This window comes from Bubalus bubalis, chromosome 1 (assembly GCF_019923935.1).
Source record: "Bubalus bubalis isolate 160015118507 breed Murrah chromosome 1, NDDB_SH_1, whole genome shotgun sequence".
Taxonomy (NCBI): Eukaryota; Metazoa; Chordata; class Mammalia; order Artiodactyla; family Bovidae; genus Bubalus; species Bubalus bubalis.
In genome coordinates this window covers 130,587,830-130,615,700 of record NC_059157.1, presented here as the reverse complement: position 1 = coordinate 130,615,700, position 27,871 = coordinate 130,587,830, and the positions used below count along the sequence as shown (strand labels likewise).

At 41.5% G+C, this 27,871-nt stretch overlaps 1 long non-coding RNA gene across 1 annotated transcript; it reads right to left on the bottom strand.

The window, feature by feature from the left end:
* Positions 1–1,000: 1,000 nt before the first annotated feature.
* Positions 1,001–9,873, bottom strand: LOC123465889. Its single transcript, XR_006641183.1, has 3 exons — positions 9,741–9,873; positions 8,802–9,065; positions 1,001–2,051 (listed from the first exon to the last, which is right to left on the bottom strand). It is a non-coding gene; the product is annotated as an uncharacterized LOC123465889 (long non-coding RNA).
* Between the last annotated feature and the right edge of the window lie 17,998 nt (positions 9,874–27,871).

The window sequence follows — 27,871 nt, the reverse complement described above, 5'->3', positions numbered from 1 at the left end:
TAGCAATTTCTAGTAGCAGAAGAACATTCCTCATCTGTGTGTCTACCACCTTCCAGATAGTCCCTGTTTCCATTAATGGAGCCACCATCCAGCCAAGGAAATATCCCCTGTGACCTAGAAACCCAGGTTTTCCTCGACTCCTCCCTCTTCTAAACTACCCTGAGGCAAGTACCAAATCCTGTTATGCTCTCTCCAGATTCTCCAGCATCTAGTGGAGCTCCTACCACCATCATCTCCAGTCAGCAGCCTTGGTTTTAGAGGACTGGGTTACAGTCAGCATGATTTTTCATCTGTCCTCTGCTCATAATCATTTGGAAGTTTCTTCCTGACAAACCCCAGATCCCCAACACGGAGGATCTTTCTGTGGCTCTAAACTTGCTGTTTCGCCTCATCCCCAGGAAGCATGTCTCACTACACATTGTTTCCTGCATTCCTGGCACCTCAGTTGGTACATACCTGGGCTGCTGGTTCCTGAAAGCCTCTGCAATCTCGCTGCTTCCACTGACAGGAATGGCCTTCTCTTTGACCCGCCTTAGCCTACCTGACTCCTACCCATCCTCCAGGTCTCAGGCGAGATAGCACCTCTTCCTTGGTGCCCTCAGGTTGGCTTAGGTGCCTGTCCCAGTGTTCTCACCCAGTGCTAAGCCTCCTCTCAAACCGGCCATTCACATCCCTGGTCACGCTTGTAGTGTAATTGTCCATTTACCTGCTGGTTTCCCCAGAAGGTAAATCCTCTGAAGGAGGGAATGGTCATCTGCATTGCTGGACACCCTGTGCCTGGCACAGCTCTTGTTGAAATACAAGTTGTGGATTTGAGTGAAGGGGCAAATGAATGGATGAGTGAATAAGATGTTTTCTGGCAGCCTATACTTTTATGACATGTATTTGTGACAGGACTTCCCTGGTGGCTCAGCTGGTAAGCAATCTGCCTGCAATGTGGGAGACCTGTGTTCAACCCCTGGGTTGGGAAGATCCCCTGAAGAACAGAATGGCCACCCACTCCAGTATTCTGGCCTGGAGAATTCCAGGGACTGTATAGTCCATGGGTCACAAAGAGTCGGACACTGAGCAACTTTCACTTCACTTTACTTAGAGGTTTTTATGCACTGTGTAATCTAATGCTTACTATCACTCTGTGAAGTAGATATTCTTAGCAACATTTACTGGACACGCTGAGATGCAGAGAAGTTGAGTTCCTTGTCCTCAGTAAGCCGCAAAGTGAGGACTGTAAGCTTGTCAGGTCCCAGGGCTTGTGCCTAAAAACTAACTCAGCTGCTTCTGCTCTGCCTCTGCTGTTTCCAATTGATTCTGACGTGAATGGAGAGCCTGGCTGACTCAGTGACTCAGCATTCTGTCTCATGGAAACTCTTGTCCTGCAAACGGTGCTAAGTAGGGGCTTGTCACCTTCCCCTTCCGAGCAGGCCCAGTCTAGATGGAGTCATAAAGAACTTTTGCTCCCCGGACCAGAATAAATATACAGAATATCTACTTTTGAAATATTTTTGAGCCTTTTGAAAGAATGTCAACTTACAGAAGAGTCGCAAGACTCCTAGGAAGAATGCCTGTATAACCTCCTCCCAGATTCACCAATTGTTAATATTTTGCCAAATTTGTTTCATTTCTTTCTCTCTAAAACATGTGTTTTTTCTGACCATTCAAGAATAAGCTCCATCCACCATGTGCCACTTTACTGCTAAATACTTCGGGGAGTATCTCCTAAGAAAAATGTCATTTTCTTATATAACCACAGGATTTATCAAATTAGGAAATGTAACATTTATTAAATACTATTATTGATAATCAGATTTCAGAAGTTGTCTCAATAATGTGCTTTATAGAATTTGCCTCTAATACATGATACTTGTACTATTTTTTTTTTAATCCTAGCAGTTGCCCCTGAATCCTTTGAGAATGTCCTTTGTAACAGGGTCAGGGGATGGTGATGCACATGCTTGCTCATTGGGATCAGAGGCACTGGAGTTCCAGACTGAGATCCCAGGTTTTGTTCTGCTCTTGACTTTGAAAAGTCCTTAGGGCCTCAGTTTCTTCACCTGTCAGTGGGGAAAAGGCAGAGTTGAGCTTTAGCATGTCCCAAATCCTTTCCAGCCCTTAAGCCACAAAATAATTAATGACAAAACACTATTTTTTTAAAAGCCTTTTTTCTTAATTTTTTTTTTTTTTTTTTAGGTAGGAAGAAACCTGTCTCTTTCAAAACCTGTCAGCTCTGAAAACCTGCTAAATGATTTTTATTTTCCGGATGTCTTACTTCTACAACGTTGTCTTTTCTTTGCCATTGTCTTCTTCAAATGCTTGGCTGACAGTCTTTTTCATCTTAGAAGTATTTTGAACATAATATGACTGTTTATTTAATGTCTCATGCACTTCAGAAGATAATGACCAGAAGAAGGGCTTGTTTACCTATTTTTTTTTTTTTTCCAAGCACTAGAGCTTACTCAGCCCAGACTTTCCAGAAAGCCTACATTAATTTGTCTTTATTTTGTCAGCTCGGGGTTCGATGAGCACTTTTGAGCTTTCATTCTTTCTCTCCTGCAATCTGATTTGGAGATATTACCCAGATTTCTTGGCATTTACATTTTCATCCCATGGGTTTCACAACCCAGATACAAATACTTCTCAGGGGAAATCCATAAGGAGGTTGCAAAGTTGTAAAATAGTGGGAATGCCATTTGAGTCTTGAGATTTCAAAATACTTTCCATTTTCTCCTCTCCCCTATCCTTAAGGACTATTTCAAAAGAGTCAGTAACAGATTTCAAAGTGGGTTATTTGTTACTTTAAAACTGGTTTTCCCTGTGGCAATCACATACAGATGAAAACATCTGTACCTTCTGTGAGCGTTTGTTCACAGTCTACTTTGTTCAGTACTGCACTGGTGTTGGGCATGCAGCGAGGAATTGGGGCACGGCGTTTGGTGGGACAGACAGGTTTGTAAATACATAAGGTAATCTGAAGGTAAGCTAAGTGCTCTGCTGGGTATTGCCACTCCAGTACAAAACAGCCGGGTGATCAGCTCAGTGAAGATGGCTGGTGTCGTGAGGCTATTTGTATCATTAGCTTTGAAACCTTAAAATTTGCTTTCTAGACAATCTGTGAATTACTCTCTGAGGAATGTTTCTTCCCTTTCTTCTCATCTGATGCAAACCCATTGAACTCTGAGCTCTTTGGAGGAAGCTTTTTTTTTTTTTTGGCATCTTAAGTGAATGAGGGTGTCTCAGCTTGAATCTGGGCGTATAGTAAGCCCATAATAAATATTTGCTGAACTCAGAAATTGCAATATCATTAATAGCTTCCTAACAGGGGCCACTGCATTCAGTACTGCCAGAAGCAGAGCTCATTCCTCTGATGATTCCACATTAAGGAGGCAGGTAGACATGAAATATAGGCTGGGAATGGACCTAAGGAAGTGGCGTGTGAGGCATCTCCCGAAGACTGTGAACCTTCTGAATTGGGAGAAAACCAGGAAGCTGTAGAGTAGGCAAGGCTGATCGTGTCCAGGCATCTGGAGTGAGTCATGGACTGAGTCTTACTTTGTGAGGCAGAGAAGCGGGTGGGAGATGTCGGGGAGGAGAGATCGCCACAGAGTCTCCTATAAGGTGTGGGTCCCAAGCAAGAATAGAAACTATGTGGTCTTAATTCTGTGAAAAAAAATTTGGGGGATTGTGGACTAGCAAAAAGAATTTTTTGTATGTATCTACTAATCCATTTATTTTTAAATTTTTATATGAGTGTTCAGTCGTTTCTGACTTTGTGTGACCCCATGGACTGTTAGTCTCCCAGGCTCCTCTGTCCATGTGATTTTTCAGGCAAGAATACTGGAGTGGGTTGCCATTTCCTCCTCCAGGGGATCTTGCAGACCCAGGGGTTGAACCCCGGGTCTCCTGTGGCTCCTCCAGCTCTTGCATTAGCAAGATTCTTCACCATTAGGCAGATTCTTTACCACTAATTTATTTCCCCTCCCCACACTCTCCACCCCTTGCCCAGCCTTTGGTAACTATAAATTTGTTGGGCTTGTTGTTGTTTTATTATTTATGTATTTATATTTTGGCCATAACACCACACAGCATGTGGAATCTTAGTTTCCTAACCAGGGATGGAACCCATGCTCCCTGATTTGGAAGCCAGGAGTCTTAATGGCTGGACCACCAGGAAAGTTCCTCCATAAATTTGTTTTCTATGCCAGTGGCAAATATTGTTTTTATTTGTATCTGTGAGCCTGTTTTTTCTCATTTCCTCCATTCAACTTGTACTGCTTTTGAAACTAAGAAATAAAAACTTAAAATAATCTTGATAGGCTCTAAATGTTGGGTTGATAACAAAATGTGTCGGACTCTGGGAGATGTGGTTAAACAGGAGCAAGTGAGGGAAGAGGGCTCTTTGGGTTGATTGAAAGCTTGATATGAATAAGCAGTGTGTTCAGGCTGCGGCCCAAAATGCTGATGTCATCTAGGGAATGAGAACATGGTCTTCCAGACGTGTGGCCTAGTATCTAGAGGAAATAATCAGAAATGAACCCACAAATTTATCAACAAATGTTCACTGGCATTTTATTCATGAGTGAAAAGTGAAAGTAACTTAAGTGTCCAACAGGGACTCAGAGGCAAATCATGATGCAGTATGAAGCTGTGAAAATTTACATGAAGAATTTATATGAAGAATAAAGAGTAACATGATATTTTTAAATTAATAAATTACACTTATAAAAGCAGGAGGCTTTTGAATAGAAAATTTTTCTTCATGTGGCAGAAACAAAGGAGAATTAACAGATGTAAAGTGTTCTGAAAAGGGGGGAGAGTGTCTTAGTCTATTCAGGTGGCTAGGACAAAATACCACAGACTGGATGGCAATAAAGGACAAAAATTTCCATCTCACAATTCTGGAGGCTGGGAAGTCCAGGTTCATGGTGCCAACATATCTGCCTAAAGGCCTTCTTCCAGGTTACAGACTTGGCATTCTGATGATATCCTCACACTGTGGAAGGGACTTCGGATGTCTCTGGAGCCTTATAAGGCTCTAATCCCCTTCACAGGGCTTCCCTGGTGGCTCAGCAGATAAAAATTTTGGCCTGCAATGCAGGAGGACAGGAAGATCCTCTGGAGAAGGGAATAGCTACCCACTCCAGTATTCCTGCCTGTAGAATTCCATGGACAAGGCAGCCTGGCAGGCTATAGTCCATGGGGTAGCAAAATAGTCCAACACGACTGGATGACTAAAACAACAACAATCCCCTTCATTAAAGCTCCACCTTCATGACCTGAGCACTTCCCAAAAGCCATATTAACCAATATCAGCATCTTTGGAAGTTAGGATTTCAACAAGTGCTTTTGGAGGAGAGAAGACACAAATACTCAGACCACAGAAGAGAGGATATTAGGCTTGGTTTTTAGGGCTCCAGAGAACCTCAGTGGATATTACAGATGGAATTTATAATCCAAAATAAGGATGGGCTTTTAGAGTTTGACTTTATTTCAATCTTTCTTACAAAATTGTGACAGGAGTAAAAATATTTTAAAGGAGGAAAAATTTGACCACAATTAGATTGTCTTTAATACCTCAGCTGTTAAATTATCTTATTCTCTTCAGGTCCATATCAATTTTCAGGCATCCTAGAATCTGCCTTCAATGCAGGAGACCCAGGTTTAATCTCTGGGTCAGGAAAATCCCCTGGGGAAGGGAATGGTTACCCACTCAGTGTTCTTGCCTGGAGCATTCCATGGGCAGAGGAGCCTGGTGGGCTAGGGTCCATGGGGTCACAGAGTCAGACATGACTAAATGACTAACACTTTCCCTTTCACTTTTGGGGTATAACCACTGTATTCACAAATCGTTCGTAGTCGTGTGCACCTGTGTCCTCCTACTCTGTGGCCAGTTCCACTAACTTTTATGACCTAATAAGATGATATGGAGTGAGAAGAAGCCTTCATGAAAGGAAAGCAAGAAAAAAGGAAAGTCAAGGCCTCCCAAGAGAAATTTTGCTATTTAGTAGGCTGGCCTAGAACCATTCCTATTAGGCTTCTGCACCACTTCTCTTATTTGATTCTGATTTAACTGGCCTGAGGTATGTTCTGGAAATTAAGTTTTAAAAAGTTTCTTAGCTGATTCTAATATTCAGCCAAATTTGAGAACCATTGTCTTCAATCCAGATGTATGTGTGTATGTGTGTGTGTGTTTAAATTTTATTTTTTGGCTCTGGTGGGTCTTTGTCGCTGCACGAAGGCTTCCTTTAGTTGTGGTGAGCGGGATCTATTCTTCTTGCAGTGTGTGGGCTTACTGTTGTCGTGGTTTCTCTTGTTGCAGAGGACAGGTTCTAGGTGCATAGCCCATGTTCCCTATTCATCAAAATAGATTATATACTGAACAAATCAAGTTTCAACAAATATAAAAGATTTGAATTTGAAATAATGCAGAATATATTCTCTGACCAAAATAGAATTAAATGTAAATAACAGTAAGATTCCTGGAATATCCTCCAATGTTTGGAAATTAAACAATTACTCCTAAATAACCCTAGGGTCAAAGAAAATATAAAAGTTTGTAGACTGATGCTGAAGCAATGCTGAGAGGGAAATAAATCTAATGACTGCCTAGAAAAAGAAAAAAGGTCTAAAATCAACAATCCAAGCCACTCTACCAAGAAAAAGAAGAGCAAATTAAACTCACAGTAAGTGTAAAAAAAAAAAAAGAAGACGACATTGAAAGCAAGAACAGAAGTCAATGAAATGTACAATGAAAAAAGGGGTGCTGTGAGTACTGCCTGCTGCACACAGATTCAGTAAGTATTTTCCTTCCGACCCACCCAGCTGACCTTACCAGAGTCTGCTGTGGGTGACGGGCTGGGACACACAGAACCATCTTGAAAATAAAGTAGAAGTGATGGATCATGTTTATAAAATAAGGTTGCTATGAGAGGGCAACTTTTGAAAATTAAAAACTTCTTCAAAAAATGTCTATATGATCAAAAAGCTAGCTAGATTCAGCAAGGGAAAAAAGTACCAATATTAGGAATAAAAGAGGTAACATCACCTATATATACATTAAAAAGATAATAGAATAGAAAGAAATGGTATGGATATCTTCATGTCAATAATTTGAAAAGAAATGAACATCTTCCTTCAGAGGTCACTTACCAAAACTGGCATGAGAAGAAATAGAAAATATGAATAGTCCTATATCTATTACAGACATTACATTTGCAACTAAAAATCTTCTTTTCAAAAGAAATACCACTCCCCACCCCTGCCAAAGCTACTTTGGGTTAAAGCCATTTGAATAAAATTTTGCTTTTAATTCATTTCTTCTCTCATTCCCCCCTGAATCCAGCAATTGGCTTCCTTAATATAAGATTTTATTGTGTGTCTTTGCTAAATTGGTAATATCCTTCATTTCTAGTGCAAGATGGTTTATTTTATTTAAGTGATCATTTGCTTGATGATGGTGATTATTTTGCATTAACAGAATGTACTTTTCTGAGCATTACCATAAATAAAGTTACAGAAAGTATAACAAGACAAAGTGAAAACATCAACAAATATTACTTAAGGGAAAAGGCAAGGGCCCTTGGTTGTCAGACAGTCTAACCCTTCTGACTGCAACCGCCCTCTTGAGTAGGTTTTCTAAGCCTGCTTTATGTTGATGAATGCACCTCAGCATACGGCTGCCAAGACCTGGACCTTTAAAAAATAATTCCACTCACTTCCTTCTTTTTTACACCAGAAGGTAGTGACTGCCCTGGGAATATATGTCATTTCAGCACTCCAGTTGGCTCTGGATCCTGAATTGTCGCAGCCTGTTTGGTAATCTCCTTGTCTGTGTGAGTTGTTAGGGGTAACCAAAGGCAGCTGATTACTTAATTGTTGAAGGCCGGAAACCAGGCCTCTTTCATTAGTTCCCATCAGGAGCTTGAGAGCAGTGGGTGTTTGGCCCGGCCAGGTTTTCCATCCTTTCTAATTCAAAAGGTGTACTTTTTTCCTGAAGTGGTCACTGAGGCTTTGGCCAGCTGAATTATATACAGAATCAGCTGCATATTAAAAACAAATTGAAAAATTTCTATAGTTAATACAGATAATTGATTTAAGGCAGATAAATGAAAACAGCCTGATGTCATTGAGATACAATTCCATTTTTCTTTGAAGACGCATCAAAGTGTGTCATATTTCCTATTTTATTTTTGTTAGATCATCAAGGATACTTGAATGCATGGAATTTGTGAGTACCTAGTATTCTTATCAAGCAGATTGACCTCTCAATGGATGTTTTCTTCTGTAGTCTGGAGTGTTAGTTGTTACTGGCAAGTGCAGTTAAATCTAAGGTACAAATTCAGTTATTTAAAAAAACAAAAAAACCAAATTCAGTTATTTATATGAGTAGTAGGGTTTTGAGGACTTTAATTTGCCTTTAGAAAATAAGATTTTCTTTCCTTTCCCTCCCACCACCCACCATGTTTGGTTATTCTAATACTGAGGCTATGAGAACCCAATGCCAAAGCAACCAGTTGAAAAGGGAAACATCCACGTAATTACTGGTTGTTTTGTCTATACAATGTGAAACAAGAAGTTGGCATGATTTTATTTTTCACCTCTTTGACAGTTTTGTTTTGTTAGATTTCTTTGGACTGAAATGATTTGTTGATTCGGTATTGTGTAAATCAATCTCAATTCCACAATACCTCTGTGACTCTTAGGCAGAAAAAAGAAAGAAAGAAAGAAGTAAAGCAAGTGAGAGTGAAAAGCATAATTAAACTGAAAACTAGGAGACTTTGTGATTTCATTCCCTCTTTGTCACCTACCAGTTACATGAACTTGCGCTTAGTCGCTCAGTTGTGTCCGACTCTTTGCGACCCCATGCACTGTAGCCCGCCAGGCTCCTCAGTCCATGCAGAGTCTCCAAGAAAGCATGCAGGAGTGGGTTGCCATGCCCTACCTCCAGGGGATCTTCCCAATCCAGGAATCAAAACCAGGTCTCCCACATTGCAGGCAGATTCTTTACCATCTGAGCCACCAAGGAAGTGTGAACTTGGGCAGGTCATTTCTCCTTCTAGGGCCTCCATTTCCTTAAATGTAAAATGAAGAGATTGGGCAAGACAAGTCTTCAGTGGTCTGGAATTTCACCTTTTGATTCGTTGACTTGGAAGATGCAAAATGAGGTTCTAGTGTGATCCCCAGAGACCCACTAGTGACTAACATTTTTGATTGGTTCAGGGAGAGAATCCATTTTGTAACTGGTTTTTAGGACCAGATCACAACCTTTGGCTGGATTTTTAAACTTAGAAACATTTTCTTCAATTTCTTATTAGAAATTAATACATGTTGCTCAAAGGAAATGTAGCAAATACAAATTAGCAGAAAGAAGAAAATTTAAATCACTTATAATCCTACATGGAGATAGAGCTAATATCAGCATGGCATACATATTTCCAGGTTTATAAAGATCATCTAAATACAGTTGGTTCTGGTAATGTTTGTTTTGAAAACATAAATTTGTTCCAACATGATTAATGTTAGTAGGAAGCAATTGAGCAGATTTGTGTATGTTTAGTTTCTTGCAGGAGAAATGTCAGGTGAATGCAGAAAACTGCTGGCTCCTTGCACGCGCACACATACACACACACACACACACACACATACACACACTAACACCCTCCCAAGGAAAATGAGCCACAGCCACCAACATCTGCTGTTACAACTTGTTTTAAAAAATTAAATGGAAATTTAAAAATATTATTTACTTTTGACTTCTCTGGGTCCTCGTTGCTGCCCGTGGGCTTTCTCCTGTTGCGGAGAGTGAAGGCTTCTCTCTAGTTGTGGTTGGCAGGCTTCTCGTTGCAGTGGTTTCTTTTGTTGCAGAGCACAGGCTCTAGGATGCATGGGCTCCAGTAGTTGTGGTTCGTGGCTCTAGAGCTCAGGCTCAGGGTCCTGGTACTCAGGCTTAGTTGCCCTGAGGCATGTAGAATCTTCTCAGACAAGGGATTGAACCCTTGTTCCCTGCGTTGGCAGGTGGATTGTTCATCACTGGACCACCAGGGGAGTCCTGATGTTACAACTTTTTGTCCCAGTTCTGATAACCCTCCTGCCGGCACTTCTGCATAACAGGCAACCTGTAACCCTTCCCTCCCCTGGCACTGGGGTACCCTCCCTGCCTTTAGTTTCTCTCTTTCTTCTCAGCCTATTTTGTACTGTTTCTCTCTGTGCTCTGCTCATTTTCCTCCTTTCTTCTCACTGTTCTCTCACCCTTTTCTCCACTGTGGTATTTTGCCTCTCCCACACAGGATGCTGGGCTTTGGGACCCCAGTGGGCACCCTGCCAGTCAGGCAGACAACTGCTTCCACAACAAATTCCTGGTCTCTTTCAATGTAAATTACCACCATATTTATAAAATTCACATTTAACTTATGTAAACCTGTGCTTTTTAAAAAAATATTAAGTTCCTATACCTTTTATTGTGTCACTGACAAAGATTTTCATATTGTGCCCCGAACCCATTTTCCTGTAAGTATTATAGTTTTTTTTTTTTTGAGTCTTGCAATTTTTATTGCCTGATTTTGCATAGATGCAGTAATAACTAATACTTAGCAAATAAATAATAATTAATAACTGAGTGCTGCTGCTGTTGCTGCTAAGTCGCTTCAGTCGTGTCCGACTCTGTGCGACCCCATAGACGGCAGCCCACCAGGCTCCCCCGTCCCTGGGATTCTCCAGGCAAGAACACTGGAGTGGGTTGCCATCTCCTTCTCCAATGCATGAAAGTGAAAAGTGAAAGGGAAGTCACTCAGTTGTGTCCGACTCTTTGTGACCCCACGGACTGCAGCCCACCAGGCTCCTCCATCCATGGGACTTTCCAGGCAAGAGTACTGGAGTGGGGTGCCATTGCCTTCTCCGAATAACTGAGTAATAATTAGATAATGAAAGAATAAACTATAATTTATTTAAATAATCATTTAAGTAATGGTTTAATTAGATAACAGATTACTAACTTTATGAAATTTCAACCCACATGTTCATATCCTTTTAATATGCTATGTGATGAAATCAGAAGTACTCATAAGGCACTCTTGCTGCAGGCTGAAGTCACAGTGAACATCTGGAGGAAAAGCCCTTGAGCAATTGTTTGAGTTTCTAATTCAGTTTCTCAGTTTAAATTTCTAATATAGCAAATATTAATAGATTCAACTCAAATAAATGCTTTGTGGTGTACTCAATAACTTTCAAGAGTGTAATGGGGTCTTGAGACTAAAATATTTGAGAACACCTGTTAATTCTAGTCTCCTATAGCTTTTCATTCCTGCAGTGAAAAATATAACATTTCCTTGGTATAAACTCAGAGATCTTAGACTTCATAGTCTAAGAATAAATACAGACAGCTACTGTGTAATCTCACTTATACGTGCAATCTAAAAAAACAAACTAGTGAATGTAACAAAAAAAAGAAACATACTCACAGATAATAGAGAACAATCTAGTATTACTGGTGATGGAGGGAAGGGGGACGAGCAAGATTGGGGATTAAAAGTTATAAAATAAATAAGCTACAAGGATATATCTATTATAGGCACAGGGGGCATAACATTTAATAATAACCATAAATGGAGCATAAAAATTGTGAATCATTATGTTGTTCATCTGAAACTAATATAAGATTGTAGATCAAATATACCTCAATTTGAAAAAAAGCAGGTATTAAGCAGTTTGTCTCTATAATGCTTAATTGCCCTCCAGAAGTGTAGTACCAGTTTATAATCTTTCTTATGATCAGCATTGGATTATGCTCATTTAATTTTGGCTAAATTTAGTTAACATCCCAGGTCATGAACACCAGCTAGAGTACAAAGTTGGAGATTGTGTTAAAGTTCTCCCAACTTTTTGAAAATTTTTGAAACATTTTTATTTTGAGGTTTAAAATGGCTTTGAAATGTACTTATTGATGTATTAGTAGGTTTTAAGCCAAAGATGAAATCTCTTGACTTCTTCTGAGAGGAAAACTCTGGAAAGTGGACATTATATATACATATATGACTCAACAATTCAGGGGTTGGTTAAAAAACAAAGGGACATAGCTTTACATACTGTTGTGGTTGAAGACATTGAGTTATGAGGTAAAAATTTCCCTTTTGTAAAATCACAACATAGAGGAAAACACTACCACGAAAAGACTACTTAGGAAATGGTTTGGCTTCTCACAATGAAAACACATGGAAACAGCTCTCCTTGTCTTCCTTCTGGCCTTCCCTTTACCTAGTTTCTTCTCTTCCCTCCTAATTAGGCCATTTGAGCCCATGTTCTCAAGGAGGCTTTTCAAATAAGCCTTGGTCTCTCCAAGAACTGAGGAGTTTAACAAAGCTGAAAGAGAGTTACAGAAACAAAGCTGGTCTTCTGTCTCTCTTGTTTTCCCTTTTTTTACCTTAATTAACCCTGATTTGGGTTCATACTCTGTTCTAATTTCTCTCAGATGGTTTATGCCTGCTCTTATTTTATAATATGATAGAGTAAATAACCTCCTGTAATTATATGGAACAGAATATATGTCTCAAGTCATAGCCATCTGAGCATCTCCAGAAATTTCACCTGTACAACATTGCCAATCCTCGTGGTGTTCCTGGTCTTATTTCATTTTCAAATATCTGAAACAAATTGATTTATTTCACTGTGGAGAAAATAGACTGAAAATATAGTTTCATCACAAACTGGTCGCCTTATGATAGAGTACTATGCAGCTATGTGTGTGTGTGTTAATCGCTCAGTTGTGTCTGACTCTTTGCAACCCCATGGACTGTAGCCTGCCAGGCTCCTCTGTCCATGGAACTCTCCAGGCAAGAAACTGGAGTGGTTGCCGGTTGCCATTCCCTTCTCCAGGGGATGTTCCTGACCCAGGGATTGAACCCAGGTGTCCTGCATTGCAGGCAAACTCCTTACCATCTGAGCCACCAAGGAAGCAGTATTTCACTGTGGAGAAAACAGACTGAAAACATAGCTTCATCACAAATTGTTGCACCTTATGATAGAATACTATGCAGCTATCAACAAGAACACAGCTACTCCTTTTGCACAAATATGGAAAGAGTTCTAAGGTCTGTTGGGCGAGAAAAGGCAAGGGAAAATATGTATATTAGTGTTTGTTTTTGCATCAATTCTAGAGGACTATACAAGGAACTACACGCAGTGGTAGTGTTTGGGCTGGAGGAAGGAAATGAAGCAAATGGAAGACAAAGGTAGAAATGAGACTTCTCCTCTTGTATCTTGTTTGTTTTGAACAAGCGAATGTGCGTGTGTGCATGCTAAGTCACTTTAGTTCTGTCAGACTCTTGGCAACCCTATGGGCTGCAGCCGGCCAGGCTCCTCTGTCCATGGATTTCCAGGCAAGAGTACTGGGGTGGGTTGCCATGCCCTCCTCCAGGGGGTCTTCCTGACTCCAGGATCGAACCACATCTCCTGTATTGCAGGTGGATTCTTTACTGTTGAAGCACTGGGGAAACCCAAACATGTGAATGTATCATCTTAAAAATTAGTATAATAATAATAAAGATTTACACTTGCATTGAGGAAACAGAACCATGACATATTATTAGCATGTGAGAGAGCCCAGGGTCTGATAGTAAGGAGGCATTTTCTCACAGGTTTATATTTAATTCATAATTCTGGGATTCTTCCCACCATTCATGTGTGTAATGAGCTTGACCTTGGGATCTTGGCAGCTCTTCTTAGTTGGAGGGTATCCCTGGAGAGGAGGAAGTAGGTCTTTTCCTTCCCTTCAGCAGCAACAGGACCCTTTGCATTTTTCAGCTGTCTGGGTCATGCTGGAACTGGCAGATGAGGGGAGGAGGCAGCCAGGGCTTCTGGCACGGTCCCCAAGGTGAGCTGTTTTTGACTGCAGGTATCACAGACAAAGCTTTGAAGAGCTGGCAAAACCAATGCCTTGCTTTCTTTGCAGGATGATGAAGATGCTAATACTGGGGCAGTTGAAAGCAAATTTTGAAGGTTTTCATTCAAAGAATATGCTCACAGGACAATGCTATTAATGATCTTTGGCTGGGTCCAAGTTTGCTAATATTCCAAATACCTTAGGTTAGTTCAGCAGCACATGTCTAATTTGGAGTAATTTATTCTGTTAATATTTTGGTTTTCTGCTGCCAGGAACTCTGGGCATATGGCATTCCCCTAAGACATGAAGAAGGAAACCATTATGGGTGATAATAAGGAACTCACATTCATTGATATGTTTAACATCTTGGCTTGAAGATGAAATTCTAAGCCATGAGTCCCAGTGGGTTCCCAGTTGTGCACAGGTTAAAGTACATTTCCCCGTGACTGCTGTATTGATTCCAGTAATAGGATGACTCTGAGGGCCACTCTGAACCTAGGTTTTGTGATAAGAATCACCTGGGATGCTTGCTAAAAACAGATTCCTGGACTCCACCTAAGCCCTGGATATCTGCTCAGTTCCCTCAGATAATTCTTATCTGGCAAGTTTGGGAAACATTGTAGAATCTTGAGAGCAAAGTGATGTTTTACTGAATCATCCTGTCATTAGGCTGACCTCTTCTACCTGGAAGATAAACGTCTTTCCCTGGAAAGAAAGGGGCAAGCGCTGTCAATTCCTGGGGTGTCATTTTGCATGGGCCTGTGAGAGAACGTTCAGGATCTCCATTAGACTTTACTAGTGATTCATACTTAAAATATTTGATTTTTCCATTTTTGCTTACAGGAAGAAGGTCGTGAAATACCTGCAGTTTCTTCTCAGAGGTTTCTATTTTAAATGCAGAGCTCAGAAATCTTTGGAGCCATATGTAAAAGTTCAGGGTTGCACCCAGTAGAGGGATCTGTTAACAGCTGTGTGCTTAGTCACTCAGTTGTGTCCGATTCTTTGAGACCCCATGGACTCCTCTGACCATGGAGATTCTCCAGGCAAGAATACTGGAGTGAGTTGCCATGCCTGCCTCCAGGGGATCTTCCCAACCCAGGGATCGAACCCAGGTCTCTGGCATTGCAGTCGGATTCTTTACCATCTGAGCCACCAGGGAAACTTGATTTAATTGCCTTCACAATATTCTGTAGTCAGACATGTGAGTGTCTCAGGAGGACAGACTAGTCACCACAGAGGATGTTTCTGTGGCATACCTATGGAACACAACCAGATGCCCTTCCTGTAAAAAGACATCTTCTCCCACTACAAAGTAACAGTCCCCAGTTGGTGGCTTCTATTCAACGAAGCTGAGAATTTGGAACTGGCCTTTCTGTTCTATGATAGAAGAGATCAGAAGTTAAATGAATCCTCCTCTGGGGTTCTTCTAGTGATGAATCTCAAAATCTCACTCACAAATGAATTTGTGAACCAGGTCAGCAAATGGATTTGTTTTTATTTGACTTAACTGATCAGGAGAATAGACAAGTTAATAAAAAAGTTTAAAAACTGGCCTAACAGGTTGTTGAACAAACTTTTGTTTTTGATCTGTCACCGTTGTGTCAAATCAGTTTGATGACTGATACTTCTATGAGATGAAAGGCAGTCCGGGTTTCAGACTCAATATATTTTCAACAAACGTCACTACACTGATAGCAGAACTCGCCCTACCTGTCTTGTTCAAGGGGACTGTGATGATTTCACTCAGAGTTTGCTTTTTATACCTTCTTATTTTTAATTGCTCTGACTTGATCTTAATTTGTATTAATACATTAATATATTTCTTTTCATTTATAAAACCACACTTTTCCATTGTCCAGTCCTAGAAAAAAGGAAGGAGGAGAGAAGAGCAGAGAAGGGAAGGAATTCAGCCCTGAAGACAGGAGTGGATATAGGTTTCACAGGACCTCAAGCTCATTGTCTTCTTTATGAAAAATTATTCAAAAATATCTCACTTCTGAAAATTTTATACACTCATATGACCATGTGAACCCACTGCTAGGACCCTTCCAGCATCTTGGAAGAAGCCCCTGCTAGTAAAGAACTCAGAGCTGAAGTTTTATCAGCTTTAAAACAGCCTCTGTCTACATACACCTTTTCATCTTCTAACTTCACTATTAGATTTACGCCCCTTCAAAAACTGCACATTTCTGAATAAGTGAATGAGTAAAAGTCTTTCCATGCCCAGGTAAACAGTATTTTGAGAAACACATAAACCAATTCTCAGATAAGTCTCCTGGGGGTACTAATGGGCTTCATGACAAGCTGGTTTCTACCTCTCCTCATCTTCCCAGAACTTTGCCATTGGGTGCGATTTTGTGGCATCCATATTTCTTTTTGGTGGGACAGGGCGGAGGATCAGGAGACCTGGATTCCAATCTCAATGTCACAACTGTCGAGAGGGTTAGGAAGGAGGAAGCAGTAGTTGAGATGCAATTACCCAGAAGGAGAGACCGAGGCCTGGGAAGATGTGGCCACCGACCCTGAGTGGCACAATTAGTTCCTTGTGCAGCAAGGATTCTCAGTCCAGTGCTCTTTCCATCTGTACTTCTTGCATCTTCCTCCAGCTGTTCATCCTTGGGAAGAAAGACTTCTGAGTCAGTGATGCTTGGTTTCCTTCTCTATATAGGAGAGAGCTAATTCCTTTTAGATTTAAGATTATATGATTTTCTGATTCTCTGGCTGTTTTTTTTTTTTTTTTTTTTTTAAGTTGTCCCAATGGGTATTCAGTTTCCAGCTGACCTGTGTCTAGCTCTTAGTGCCCAGTACAGGGTTTGCTGAATGCTTTGAGAATGGAGGCTTTATAATTTAGGACCTCAAGGTGGAACCGTGAGCAGAATGGCTTTCCCCTTGGCTTATTACTGACCTCTTGAACTTTGTTGATTTGAGAGTTGTCAGAGAAGCACAAGGCTGAAAGGGCCCTGAGAAGGCAATCATGGCTTTGTTTCATTATACAATTGAAGAAGCAGAGGCCCAGAGACCCTCCCAAGGCTGCTTCACAAACATTAACAGGGAAACAATGGGAACTTGGTTCCCCTGATTCTCCATTTGATGTTTTCCCCATTACTTTATTCTTTATTCCCTTTGGACTGATTTTAAGTTGTTACTACTGGTCCATAGGAACCCAACTTCACTTCTAATAACACAGCTTCTGAGAGACCATCTGTCTTGTCCACAGAACAGACTAAAGATTCTGGTGGAGTCCATGTTGGGGTTATTCTTGTTTATCTAAAGTCAAGTCTCTATTGTTTATATATTCAAATTAAAATATGACTTAGTTTATTAACAGGGTCTCCCAGGTGACTCTAGTGGTAAAGAACCCACCTGCCAGTGCAGGAAATGTGAGAGACAGCAGTTTGATCCCTGAGTTGGGAAGGTCCCCTGGAAGAAAGCATGGCAACCCACTCCAGTATTCTTGTTTGGAGAAACCCATGCACAGAGGAGCCTGGCAGGCTACAGTCCATAAGGTCTTAATGACATGACTGAAGCACCTTAGCCCACACACACAGTTTATTAACACATATCACCCTACTTTTCTCAGGTCTGTAATTCTTTCTGACCCCTGTCATAAACATAAGGGACATCAGTTATTTTGATTTTACTTCTACCACTAGAAGATCACAGATACGTTAAATATTCCCTCTGTAGATCTTTTTATCAGTCTTTCCTCCTCTTCCTCATAACTAGGTTTTTCCCTTTGAAGCCATCTTTTTTTAAAAAATCTTTTGGCCACATCGCATGGCATGTAGGATCTTTGTTCCTTGATCAGGGATGGAGCTCGTGTCCCCTGCACTGGAGTAATAACCGCTGGACCACCTGAGAAGTTCTGAAACCATCTTTGAGGAAGTGCATGTGCTCTGCTTTCCTGCTGGGTTCAGTTTTGTGTGGCTCTTGCAGCTGGCTCATCACTATCATAAACTTGCTCATTGAAATCTCCTGGTTACCCTTTGAAGTGGACACAATTTCTCTATTTGTTGAGATGGGAGATTAAGACTTTCCTACTGTTAGACTGTTCATTGGCAGTAAAATCTGAGTACCAACTCAGGCTTTCTGAATCAATTTCTGATATTCTTTTTGTTACCTCATAGCCACCTGCAGGACAAAATGTGAGGAATCCAATAAGGCCTCTGAGACAACATACGAGGGAATTTGGAAGAGGAAGGATACCTTCTGTTAGCTGACGGCAGGAAGAGCTTATCACAGACACACTGTTTGGTCTGGGCTGAGAAGGCAGGGTAAGATGTTAGAGGGGAAGAAGAGCGCGCCTGTGTGGAGGGAGGGTGGTCTATCTGTGAGCGTGGGGTGTGGGCTAGTGCAGACTCTTGTCATCAGCCTCAGCCTGTCCAGCACTGGCTTGATTTGGGAGTCACTGAATTATGCCTGTTGATTCGCTCATCACTGTGCGGACAAATGGTCTTTGCCAGCAGCTTCTCCTGCCGTTTCTTTATCTATAAATAAATTATGCTTTTGTTCCCCTATGTATGCATTTCTCTTTTTTTTTTCTCTTTTCATAGAAATAATCTTTGTAAAGTATATATCTTAAAAGCTAACATGTGTTACCTATGTCATTTGAAAGGTATAATCCCACCATTTAGCAGCTAGTCTTGATCTACAGTTTAGAACCCTTTTAATGGGCAAGAACATTTTCTCCTCATTATCACTTCCTTAAATTGAATAGAACTGGGAGGCCTGGACTTGGCCTTGGGGGTTTCTCAAGGTGATAATGAGATGGCATTTTGTCCAACTTGTGCCTTATTTCAGTTCTTGGTGTATTTGCCTTATTATCTCTACTAGGTTTTAAGCTGTTTCAGCAGGGACCATGTCATTTCAGTGTTGAATTCCTCACTGTGTCTGGCACAAAGTCAGCACTCAGGCAGTCAAAGATACAAGGTGGGGTTTCCAAAATTTTCTTGATGATAGAATCAAAAGGGTGTTAAAAGAATAAGGGTTATTCTACCTTCTGGGCAGCGAAGCTCTTAATTTCTATGAAGTTGATTTCTGTATGTTTATGACGGAGATTTTTTTTCCCCTTAAGGGCCAGAATATTTCTGTGCAGTTTACCTGGACACTCTTTTGGGGATCTAGGTATTCATCAGAAGGTTGCTTGGTGACCATTGAATCCAAGCTGTAAAGGATTGAGAATCATGAGGGTTACTTCATTCAGGTTTTGGTGACTCCTGGGCAAGCACACTGCTTTAAGGATAGACCTACCATCACCTACCACATACACCGGCTTCCCCCTCCCCTGACCCCTCCTTCCCCTACCAAGGCCTGCCTTGATCTCAGGCCCCAGCAGACCTTCCCAGCAGCAGCGCCAGTGCAATCTATTTGCCGACTAAACCTAAGACAGGACTATATACTTTTTACTTTATTTTGGCTTCGCTGGCTCTTCGTTGCAGTGTGCAGCCTTCTCTCATTGGTGAGCGTGGGTTCCAGGGCCCATGGGCTCAGCAGTTGCAGCACTCAGGCTTAGTTCCACCCCTCCCCGCCATCCCGGAAAGCGGGATCTTAGTTCCTTGACCAGGGATCAAACCTGAGTCCCCTGCATTGAAAGGCAGATTTTTTGAACACAGGACCACCAGGGAAATCCCTGTATATATATATTTTTTCTTTAATTTATTTATTTGGCTGCTCCAGGTCATACTTGTGGCATATGGGATCTAGTCCCCTGACCAGAGCTGGAATCCGGGGCCCCTACATTGGGAGTGTGGAGTCTTAGCCACTGGACCACCAGGCAAGTCCCAGGACTATATATTTCTAGAAGTTTTCACTCTGAGGTTGGTCTTATTTCTATTTAGGCAGCTGGACAGGTCCAACTGTGTGAGTGTGAATGAATTTAAGAGAAGGTATGGTCAGTGTCATTTTCACCGTATCTCATTTAATCCTCCCAACTACCCTATAAGGTAGGCAGAGCTGGGATCCAAACCCAGCTGATTTCAAAGCCCAGGTTTTTTACCCTACATTGCACTGCCTCCCTCTGGACACTCAAAGCCCTCCATGACTACACTTCCATCCATCAAAACAGTCTCACCTCTCTCTGCTCAGGCTTCCCTCTAGGAATGAGAAAGGCTGTGATAAGCTGTGTCTGATCCAGAGGCAGAATGGTCTGTTTGGCTGAGATCTGAGTCCCCAGGACTGGGAAGACGACAATTTCACAAGAGTAGGTGGGCTTCCCATGTGGCGCCAGTGGTAAAGGATCCACTTGCCAATGTAGGAGACGAAAGAGATGTGGGTTCAATTCCTGGGTCAGGAAGGTCCCATGGAGTAGGAAATGGAAACCCACTCCAGTATTCTTGCCTGGGAAATCCCATGGACAGAGGAGCCTGGTGGGCCCTAGTCCACGGAGTCACAAACAGTTGGACACAACTGAGCACGCATACAACAAGAGTGGGTAAAAGGGAGTATAAATTTATGTGTCCTGCACATTGTGTAATAGATTCTTAGTATAAGTTGTTTCACTTACTCATAATTATTTCCTGGAGTGTCAGCAGTGTTAGCGAGAGCACATGTATATAAGGATTAAGAATTTAGAATAGGGAGCCATTTCCCCCAGTATTCAATCCCAGTTTTGCTACTCACTAGCTGAATGACCTTGGGCAGGTCACTTACCCTGTCTGTGGCTTAGTTTGTTTCTCTGTAAAATGGAAATGATAATAATCAAACTTGTCTCGTAAGGTTGTAATGAGGATCAGTTTAACAGTGTCTGGCACATGGTAACCTCTTTCCAAGGGTTAACTCTTCATAGTGTTACTCACTGAGTCATGTCTGACTCTTTGCAACCCCATGGACTGTAGCCCACCATGCTCCTCTGTCCATGGAATTCTCCAGGCAAGAATACTGGAGTGGGTTGCCATTTTCTTCTCCAGGGGATCTTCCCCACCCAGGGATCAAACCCAGGTCTCCCCATTGTGGGCAGATTCTTTACCATTTGAGCCCTCAGAGAAGCCCTAGTTCTTCAGAATGTCCTGATTTTAGAGGGGAGGAATTTGGACATGAAAAGGTTATGTAACTTGTTTGCCATTTAATCAGGAAATGGTTGCACTGATTTAAAAACATTTTTTAAATTAACTAATTAATTTGGCTACACAAGGTCTTAGCTGTGGCATGCAGTATCTTTAGTTATGGCATTGGGATCTAATTCCCTGACCAGGAATCAAACCCAGGCCCCTGCATTGGGAGCATGGAGTCTTAAGCACTGGACCACCAGAGAAGTCCCAGCTGCACTGAGTTTTTAAACCTAGGTATGTCTGCTTCCAAAGACCATATTATTTTTAGTGCATATTACTGCATTCAGTGAGATAAAGACAGTGAGCTTTTCAGAATGAGAGGTTGTCTCTTAAATATGTACTTTTAATAAGAACATAGTGACACATTAAGGAGTTAAAAAGAGAGTGGGTTTTGAGATGAATGACAGAAAATTGCCCTCAGTTTACATACTTTTCATAGTCTAGCATGACATTGGGGCTTCCCTAGTAGCTCAGATGGTAAAGCATCCGCCTCCAAGGCAGGAGACTCAGGTTCGATCCCTGGTTCAGGAAGATCCCCTGGAGAAGGAAATGGCAACCCACTCCAGTATTCTTGCCTAGAGAATTCCATGGACAGAGGAGCCTGTTGGGCTACAGTCCATGGGTCACAAAGAGTTGGACACAACTGAGCTACTAACACATGCACACAGCATCCCATTCTGGGGTCATGGAAATATAGCATGGTCACCTGCGAGCAACTAATGGTTGTAAACCCTATATAATGGTTGCTGCTGCTGCTACTGCTAAGTCGCTTCAGTCGTGTCCAACTCTGTGCGACCCCCATAGACGGAAGCCCACCAGGCTCCCCCGTCCCTGGGATTCTCCAGGCAAGAACACTGGAGTAGGTTGCCATTTCCTTCTCCAATGCATGAAGGTGAAAAGTGAAAGTGAAGATGCTCAGTCGTGTTCGACTCTTCGCGGCCCCATGGACTGCAGCCTACCAGGCTCCTCCATCCATGGGATTTTCCAGGCAAGAGTACTGGAAAGGGGTGCCATTGCCTTCTCCATGTAATGGTTATCCTTCATCATTAGAGTGTGCCAATTTTACAGTGAGGAACTTGGCCATAAAGAATTTAAGTATGGGTCCCAGATGGCATGGAATACAGAAAAGTGAGATATGCATGATCAGTACACACACAGAAAAAAGGAGTTTTGGTGGGAGGTGGATTGTATGAATCAATCTAGAGCCAAGAAAGCAACCTGGGACTGGAGGCTGACTGCTTAGATTGCTTGCATTGGAAGAGAGCTAACGGACTGAGGGCAACTACAAGAGTAGGGGGAACATCAGCAGGGAGATAGCAGACATGGTAAACATAAGATGGGAACGTTCGTGGCTGAAGGGAGTGTCAGTAACTGCATCCTTTCTGATCAGGAATACGGCACCAGGTATTGAACACCTCAAATGTGCCTGTCGTACATATTTTATCTACTCTCTCCTAGCACAGAATGAATGATAGTCAAAGATTTGTATTCATCACAGTGTTATTTAAAATAAGAAAAATTTGTAGATGATTTGTTCCAAAATAAATGGATAAAATTGAGTAGTATGCAGCCATGAATAGTAATTTTAGGAATGGTTTTTAAACTCGATAGGAGCAAGAATCTTGTACGCTTGCTCATATCTGTAATAGTCTTTGCTTAAGACAATGCCTAGCACATGATAAGAGCACAATTAATATTTGTTAAAGGGACTTCCCTAGTGGTCCAGTGGTTAAAACTCTAAGTTCCCAATGCAGAGATGCAGGGTGTGTGGGTTTGCTCCCTGGTGGGGGAATTAAGGTCCCACATTCTGCGTGACACGACCAAAACCCAGTATTTGCTAGAGAAATAAATATAACACTAAGTATAAAAAAATTACCCAAGGACACTAAACTGAATCTCTTGCTTTGAAAAGAATTCTGACCATAGAAAAGGGAGTGTTAAAAAATGCTTCCATATGAAATACTAAGTACTCTGTATTGGATGGATCCTGAAACAGAAAAAGGACATTAATCAAGCCATGAAAAGACATGGAATAGTCTTAAATGCACATTGCTCAAAGAAGCAAACCAATCTAAAAAGGCTGCATATATTGTCTGATTCCAACTATGGTGGTTTAATCCCTAGGTCATGTCTAGCTCTTGTGCCCCATGGCCTTTAGCCCTCCAGGCTGTCATTCCATGGGATTCTCCAGGCAAGAATACTGAAGTGGGTTGCCATTTCCTTCTCCAGGGGATCTTCCTGACCCAGGGATCGATGTAACTGGTTTCTGTTACATCTACCTGCACTGGCAGGCAGGTTCTTTACCACTAGCGCCACCTGGGAAGCCCAATTCCAACTCTATGAGATTTCAGAAAAGCCAAAACTAAAGAGACAGTAAAAACATCAGTGGCTGTCAGGAGTTTCAGGAGAGAGAGGGGAAGGATGAATAGTGAAACACAGGGTACCTTTAGAGCAGTGAAATTATTCTGCATGACACCATAATGATAGATAAATGTCATTCATCATCTGTCAAAACCCATAGAACTGTACAACACAAAGAGTGAACCTTCACACAAACTACAAACTTTAGTTGATAATAGTGTATCAATATTAGCCCTTTACTTTAACAGATGTACTAAACTAATACAAGGTGTTAATAACAAGAGAAACTGTGGGCAAAGTGTGGAGAGGCTGGAATAGAATGGGTATGTAGGATTTATACTACCCGCTCAAATTTTCTATAATTCTAAAATTCAATCAAAAAAATAAATTCTATTAATCTTTTTAAAATAGAACATTAATGGAAAAGCTTGTGAAATCTGAATACATTCTGGATTTTAGCTAATAGTAATGTACTAATGTTAATATCTTAGTTTTAATAAAGTTACCATAGTTATGCAAGTTAACCTTATGGGAAACAAAGTAAGTAATATATGAGAACTCTATACTATGTCTGTTACTTTTCTGGAAATCTAAAATTAATCCAAAATGAAAAACATGTTTTTAAAAAAATGCCTTACAGCAAATAACAGAGCCTCCTGGCTGCCATCTAGTAGGGCTGTGTTCCAGTGGGGCTGCCAGGACTCAGGTGAACAGGAGAAGGGAAAGCAGCTGATTAAGGGAAAGTTAAATGCTGACGCTTCACTTCTGGACTTCAGGTGACACCAGAGACACCTAAGAGATGAAATTAACCACTTCATGTGTTTTAAAACACTCAAGTACATCTTAACAAAGAATTTACACAAATGCCATAAACTATTTTGGAAATAAAGTGACAAAGGAAGGACAAAGCAAGTTGGACCTTTTAAACTTGTCTCATCTTTCCTCTTGGAACATTTTCCTTTACTTCTATCCACCCACATTTATTGAGTGACTGCATTAGATCCTGGGGATTCCTCAAAGAACAGGGCAGACGTGAACCCTGCCTTCAAGGACACAAAAACATGGCCTTCAACAGTCAAGGAGTAAGTGTTTGCCCCTAATTTGATGCTCATCTCACTCTGAATGACCTCAGTGTTTTGTTTATTATTTGTTGGTCTTTAGCACTCTCCTAGGTCCCAAGCAGAGTTGCCATTACCACCTTGTGCTGTTTCACAAGTTTTCAGACTTTCTCGTCCCTGCTTTGTGGTATTTTATCAATGGCTATCACCTCTGAAATTGGTATCTTAAGGATTTCTTGTAGGTCTTCATAGAACTGTTCAACTTCAGTTTCTTCAGCATTACTGGTTGGGGCATAGACTTAGATTACTGTGACCTTGAATGGTTTGCCTTGGAAACGAACAGAGATCATTCTGTTGTTTTTGACATTGCATCCAAGTACTGCATTTTGGACTCTTTTGTTGACCATGATGGCTACTCCATTTCTTCTGAGGGATTCCAGCCCGCAGTAGTAGATATAATGGTCATCTGAGTTAAATTCACCCATTCCATTTAGGACTAACACCCCCAAAATATGTCCTTTTCATTATAGGGGACTGGAATGCAAAAAAGTAGGAAGTCAAGAAACACCGGCCTTGGAACACGGAATGAAGCATGGCAAAGACTAATAGAGTTTTGCCCAGAAAATGCACTGGTCATAGCAAACACCCTCTTCCAACAACAAAAGAGAAGACTCATGGACATCACCAGATGGTCAACACTGAAATCAGATTGATTATATTCTTTGCAGCCAAAGATAGAGAAGCTCTATACAGTCAACAAAAACAAGACCAGGAGCTGACTGTGGCTCAGATCATGAACTCCTTATCACCAAATTCAGACTTAAATTGAAGAAAGTAGGGAAACCACTAGACCATTCAGGTATGACCTAAATCAAATCCCTTATGATTATACAGTGGAAGTGAGAAATAGATTTAAGGGCCTAGATCTAATAGATAGAGTGCCTGATGAACTATGGATGGAAGTTTGTGACATTGTACAAGAGACAGGGAGCAAGACCATCCCCATGGAAAAGAAATGCAAAAAAGCAAAATGGCTGCCTGGGGAGGCCTTACAAATAGCTGTGAAAAGAAGAGAAGCGAAAAGCAAAGGAGAAAAGGAAATATATAAGCATCTGAATACAGAGTTCCAAAGAATAGCAAGGAGAGATAAGAAAGCCTTCCTCAGCGATCAATGCAAAGAAATAGAGGAAAACAACAGAATGGGAAAGATTAGAGATATTTTCAAGAAAATTAGAGATACCAAGGGAACATTTCATGCAAAGATGGGCTCAATAAAGGACAGAAATGGTATGGACCTAACAGAAGCAGAAGATATTAAGAAGAGATGGCAAGAATACACAGAAGAACTGTACAAAAAAGATCTTCACGACCAAGATAATCACGATGGTGTGATCACTGACCTAGAGCCAGATATCCTGGAATGTGAAGTCAAGTGGGCCTTAGAAAGCACCACTATGAGCAAAGCTAGTGGAGGTGATGGAATTCCAGTTGAGCTATTTCAAATCCTGAAAGATGATGCTGTGAAAGTGCTGCACTCAATATGCCAGCAAATTTGGAAAACTCAGCAGTGGCCACAGGACTGGAAAAGGTCCGTTTTCATTCCAATCCCAAAGAAAGGCAATGCGAAAGAATGCTCAAACTACTGCACAATTGCACTCATCTCACACGGTAGTAAAGTAATGCTCAAAATTCGCCAAGCCAGGCTTCAGCAATATGTGAACCGTGAACTTCCAGATGTTCAAGCTGGTTTTAGAAAAGGCAGAGGAACCAGAGATCAAATTGCCAACATCCGCTGGATCATGGAAAAAGCAAGAGAGTTCCAGAAAAACATCTATTTCTGCTTTATTGACTATGCCAAAGCCTTTGACTGTGTGGATCACAATAAACTGTGGAAAACTCTGAAAGAGATGGGATTACCAGACCACCTGATCTGCCTCTTGAGAAATTTGTATGCAGGTCAGGAAGCAACAGTTAGAACTGGACATGGAACAACAGACTGGTTCCAAATAGGAAAAGGAGTACGTCAAGGCTGTATATTGTCACCCTGCTTATTTAACTTCTATGCAGAGTACATCATGAGAAACGCTGGACTGGAAGAAACACAAGCTGGAATGAAGATTGCCGGGAGAAATATCAATAACCTCAGATATGCAGATGACACCACCCTTATGGCAGAAAGTGAAGAGGAACTCAAAAGCCTCTTGATGAAAGTGAAAGTGGAGAGTGAAAAAGTTGGCTTAAAGCTCAACATTCAGAAAACGAAGATCATGGCATCTGGTCCCATCACTTCATGGCAAATAGATGGGGAAACAGTGGAAACAGTGTCAGACTTTATTTTGGGGGGCTCCAAAATCACTACAGATGGTGATTGCAGCCATGAAATTAAAAGACGCTTACTCCTTGGAAGGAAAGTTATGACCAACCTAGATAGCATATTCAAAAGCAGAGACATTACTTTGCCAACAAAGGTCCATCTAGTCAAGGCTATGGTTTTTCCTGTGGTCATGTATGGATGTGAGAGTTGGACTGTGAAGAAGGCTGAGCGCCAAAGAATTGATGCTTTTGAACTGTGGTGTTGGAGAAGACTCTTGAGAGTCCCTTGGATTGCAAGGAGATCCAACCAGTCCATTCTGAAGGAGATCAGTCTTGGGATTTCTTTGGAAGGAATGATGCTAAAGCTGAAACTCCAGTACTTTGGCCACCTCATGCGAAGAGTTGACTCATTGGAAAAGACCCTGATGCTGGGAGGGATTGGGGGCAGGAGGAGAAGGGGATGACAGAGGATGAGATGGCTGGATGGCATCACTGACTCAATGGACGTGAGTCTGAGTGAACTCCGGGAGCTGGTGATGGACAGGGAGGCCTGGCGTGCTGCGATTCATGGGGTTGCAAAGAGTCTGACACGACGACTGAACTGAACTGAAGGATTTCTTTAAATAGCCATCAGTGTGTCGTTATCTTTCCTTTGAAAAGAATAGTAGCCACGGGGAGATGGCCTTAAGGGTAGGAGGGGCAGTCATTTAGCTTGTGGCTGTATGAAGTTGAGTTTCACTCTAGGGCTCCTTAAACTTAGCTCTCACTCGCCCTGATATTGGTTCATGGAATTTCAAAGAAAGGATCCTTTCTGGATATCACAGTCAGTTCCAGCTCTCAGGAGCTCAAGTACTGGACTGTTACCCTTTACTTTTCATGGTTCTCATCTCCCATCTGGCTCTTCCTTACCTGCTGATGTATAAAATCTGTTTCAGCAGAGTAGCACGTGCATGACACCTATTCTTAGGGACTTTATTTGGTTGGTCAGTGAGAAATTGCAGAGCAAAGTGTAATATTTTCCTAGTTCCCTTTGCCATCCCTGATCAAGGTAATTGATGGTGTTGGTGGTGACAGACATGGAGAATGTGGTAGAAACATATTTTGAGGTGATCCTTGCCCATGGCACCCCAATCTATTTTAGGATGTATATCTAACTTTTAACCACAGGTGTCTGAACCAGGTTCAAGTTTCCTGTGTGTAGCTGGGGTGCAGCTGGTGTACTTCTG